The sequence below is a fragment of the Pteropus vampyrus genome, unplaced genomic scaffold, assembly GCF_000151845.1.
Source record: "Pteropus vampyrus isolate Shadow unplaced genomic scaffold, Pvam_2.0 Scaffold148, whole genome shotgun sequence".
NCBI lineage: Eukaryota > Metazoa > Chordata > Mammalia > Chiroptera > Pteropodidae > Pteropus > Pteropus vampyrus.
Genome location: NW_011888929.1, coordinates 1,733,307 through 1,738,443, shown reverse-complemented (window position 1 = coordinate 1,738,443; position 5,137 = coordinate 1,733,307).

Genomic DNA, 5,137 nt, shown 5'->3' with positions numbered 1-5,137 from the left:
AATTTTTTACCTTTTTCTTTTTTTGAAGAAGATGACATTTTAAGCATTTTATTCTCATTAAGGCCTACTAAAATGAATGGAATTATTTATTAAAAAATATTTTTTAGCATCTCTGTGCTGGGAACATTGGAGGCCTCTTATATGTAGGAGAAAAATATATTTGCATTCTGGTGAAGGAAGTTGCCTAAAGTATCATGTGGAATTGCTTCTAGTTTTAATAAAATAATTATTTATTATCAGACATAAAGCTATAAAGTTATAAATTTCTACAAATATATTTACCTAACAGGTAAATCATTATGGAATAATATGTTGTCAGTGGAAAGTACTGTATTACTTACTATAGCATTTGATTATCAGGAGAAATATTCATGTTCCCTAATCACAGATGATATTCAAGATGCTAGTAAAATTATTCATAGTAATAAAAACTTAGGTGCCTAGAGGTTGTTTTTTGGACAGATATAAATGTACTTTCAATATTTTATCTTAATATTATGCGATATTAGACTCTGGCATATTCTCATTTAATGTAACCAGAAAAGACTCAAGTCCATGCCCTTGACATCTGAGTATCTATAGACAGAGATCAGTCATTTTCAAAATCTCTTATACCAATATCCTTCTATGACTCATATATCATTTAAAAAGCATAGTCTCTTCTTTAGGTATCATTGACATTAAAAATTTCAGAATTCCTTGGTCTCTTTCTTTGTCACAGTGTCTCAGGTAATAAGAGAGGCTAAAAAGTTAAATAAGCCTGTCAGACCCCAATAAAATATGATAAAATTCACTAACACAAAGTGTAGAAAGAAAACAGAATTAAAATAGTGTTTGGGATTTTTTAATCCTCTATATAAAATCAAATTTTAATACTTAGCTACAGACAGATTAGCCTGAATAAATAATAAAATATAGTTTCATTCTATGGGCCCTGTTGAAGAACTAAAGAATTGCTGAATATTTCCAGTGATTAAATCTCAATGTGGGACACATGACTGAGAGTATCAAGATGATTTCGGGTGGTACCCAGACTGGAATAAATACTGTAGTGATAAGTCTGTTTTTTCTCTCTTTAACCCTGATTATTTTAAGGAAAACTTTTCATGAATTTTATGTCCTTTGATCAACTATTCCTTAGTCTAACAGAGAACTGATCTCAGGCTCAGTTTGCTGGGCCAAAAAAAAAAAAAAAAACTAGCAAAAACATAATAACATTTTAAATTGCATTTACTTTTATGTTTATCTTCTATATCTGACAAGTGAAAAGAATGATATACCTTTTAAAATTACTGTAAATTTATGCAAAAATGATAAATCGATTCAGAGAGAAATATTGTCAATATAGTAAATGCAAATTGTAAAAATGGTAAAAATCAGAAAATGTGTTATATTGTGGTACAGAGATATAGAATATTATTGCAGTGGCACATGTATAAATAAAATTTAGGAGACACTAGTCTAGACCTGAGCTGTCCAGTAAGATAGCTACTAACCACATGTGCCTATTGGGTACTTGAAATATGGCTGGTCCAAATTGAGATAGTCTACAAGTATAAAATAAACACCAGATTTCAAAGATGTGTCTTTGTATTGATCACATTTAATAATAAGATATTTTGAATATATTATGATAAAATTGATATTCGATTAAAGTTAATTTTATCTGTGTCTTTAGTTTTTTACACAATGTAAAATTACACAAGTGACTCATATTACACTTTTATTGAATAGCCCTAACATATACAATGACTCCTTAGCATTCTAGGAACTCCACAATGTTTTCAATCTTTTGTTCTCTATTAGTTTTGTTCTTATTCAATTAAAGAACTAGATATCTCAGATTTTTAAAAAAGTTTTGTACATATAGGCTTTTATTTAGAACATTAGCCTTCAAGATTTTTCATGCATATAGTCCATAAAGGAATGATCTAAAAAATCATATATACCATGATACATTTGTAGTTTGATAGCTAACATTTTTTGACATAAATTTAAATAATTGCTAATGATATATTCCAAGCACACTATTTTATCATTCTTTTGAAAGAACCTACAGAATCTAAATGTCACGGCTATTCAAAACCTGTCATCATTTATTTTAAATATGTAAACAAGCTCTTTTTCAAAAATCAGGAGTTTTATGTTGTCCCTTTTTCTTGTTGAACTTGTATTTCCATTTCATTTTGCCAACAGAGATTTTTTTTGATGTGGTATATAGTCATGCCTGAAAATGTTTTATGACTACCGTATAATATTCCTCTGTACAAAATGTCCATAAAAAACAAAGTTTTTAAAATTTTTAGATTATAAGACTCAAAAAGTATAAAAATCTTTTTCTTCTGGATTGAGTTATCATTATAATCACTTGTACATAGCTGATAAAGCAAAATAAATACATAATATATTTAAATAAAATATAAAATTTTATTGAAAATATGCTCTTAAAGAGATGCAGTATTTTTTATTTCCGCTTATAAAAATATGCATTAAAAAACTTGTTTACATATTAAGTAGATGATAATAGAAAGAATTTTGTTTTAACAATGTTACTTGTTATTTTTAACTTTCTAAGTTATATTAGAAAATCACAGTTATCTATAATTGAAATTTTAAAATGAATTTATCAGCAAATCACTCAATTTGATCCTCCTTAAATTGTTTTTAAAGAGAACTAAAAAAAAAAAGAAAAACAATGAGTCACAAATGTAGACTCAATAGAGTCTTGTCATTTTGTTTGGTGTCTCAAGTGCTTTTTCACCATTGACCTTTGTACCTTTGTATGGTTAAGTATGGCCTAAGGAAGATATTTATCTTTTATGAAGAGCTGTGTAGGAGACTGTGACAATGCATAAAGCTTCCACATCAGAAGTAATCCCAAGAAGATCAGCTTTGGGAAAAATTTCATAAGGAATGTAAGGATCTGAAAAATTATTGCCTTTAAAACTTTGTCTGTCTTCCTATCAGTTAGAAAGTGTTTGCGAACAAACATTTAGTTTGGAGACCCATCTCTAGAATGGTTTCCTTCCCAAATCACTGAATAAATAAATCAATGAGGAAACGAGGGAAGAAGTTACATTGTTGTCTTCATCATCCAATTTAATTTACATGAAATCTTTACCATAAACTTAAATCTATGCTTCTGAAAGTGTGTTCATCTCTGAATACCCTTAATCTTTTACCTATATAATTCTAACTGTATCACTTTTTACCCAGATTATAATTATTTTCACCATATTTTAACCCTATATTACAACACATGTATTAACCCTTTATTACAAAAAATTCCCTGAAGGTACAGATAATTTGTAATTCATCAGAGCCCAGTACAATTGAGACAAAAATTAAACATTTTATAATAAAACAAAAAGAAAAACAAATCATTTAGAAACACTTAAGTTTTTCTCTTTTGTAGCTTTATTTGAAATAGAGGAAGAATTATATGCAGTGATATTCACTAAGATGCCTATGTCAAGTATGGTTAACATGATACAACAAAAATAATATTATTACTTACTCTTAACATCCTATGCCAGAGTGGTATATTTGTTATAATCAAGGAATCAATACTGACACATCATTGCCCAAAGTTCATAGTTTACATTAGTATTCATTGTTGGTGTTGTACATTCTATGGGTTTTGACATGTGTACAATGACACTATACAGAATAGTTTCCTTGCTCTAAAACTCATCTGTGCTCTGCCTATCCATTCCTCCCTCGTCCCCACCCCCTGGCAACCACTGATCCTTTTACTGTCTCCATAGTTTGTCTTTTCCAGGATGTCAAATAGTTGAAATCATATAGCATGTAGCTTTTTAAGATTTACTTCTTTTTACTTCATAATATGCAATAAGTATCCTCCATAACCTTTTTATGGCTTGATAGTTCTCTCTTTCTCACTTTTTTTTTTATTGCTGAAAAATATTCCATCATCTAGATATACCACCATTTATTAATCTGTTCACCTACTGAAGGACATCTTGGTTGCTTCCAAGTTATGGCAATTATGAATAAAGCTGCTATAAACATCTTTATACAGGTTTTTGTGTGGATATAAGTTTTCGACTCTTTTGAGTAAATACCAAGTGTTGCGATTGCTTGGCTATATGATTGGAGTACGTTTAGCTTTGTAAGAAACTGCAGAACTGTCTTCCAAGGTAGTTGTACAATTTTGCATTCCCACTGGCAATGAATGAAAATTACTGTTGCTCCACATCTTAGCCAGCATTTGATGTGTCAGCGTTTTGGATTTTTACCATTCTAATAAGTATATAATAGTATTCCATTGTTTTTAAATTTGCAATTCATTAATGACAAATGATGTTGAACATGTTTTCACATGCTTATTTGCCATAATTATATCTTCTTTGGTGAGGTTTCTGTTCAGGTCTTTTGATCATTTTTATTTGGGCTGTTTGTTTTCTTATTATTGAGCTGTAAGAGATTTTTTTCCTTGTATTTTGAATAACCATCCTTTAACAGACATATTTTCGCAAATATTTCCTCTCAGTCTGTGGCTTGTTTCTCATTCTATTGCCAGTTTCTTTCATATTTTCCCCTCATACTGTTACAGTTGTATTATAATATCTGATATGGGAATTAGAGACTCTGAAAGAATTTTAATAGATCATTTTTCTAAGCTACCTTCCAACTCTAAACATCTTAAGAAGCATATTTTTTCAAATGGCATTTTGACATTACAACTTATCACAAAGTGTGATAACATGGATTAAAACTAGCAACTCATGGACATATAAAAGCACTCAGTGTTAAGTTTGTCAAGATTCTGTTTTATGTTAAGAAAACAAAAGAAAAACAAACATCCCTCCCCCATATATTTATACATTATTAGATCCTATCATGCAATTAACTATAAGATACAAAACTTGATGAACAAGAACAGTCTGGGGTATAGAAAGTCTATATAACTTGATAGCTTATTAATTTTTCTTGTTTGTCATTATTGAATTCTGAGAGACAAGAATACTATGAGTAAAGTCAGACTGTTCTATTTACTTTCTTGCATGTTTTTCTCAGTGAAGAAGTACTGGCTTTACTTAAGAACCACAGAATGAGACTTACAAAGGTAACATGTGAAATAGAGGTTAGTAGAATGATTATATTCAATAATTGT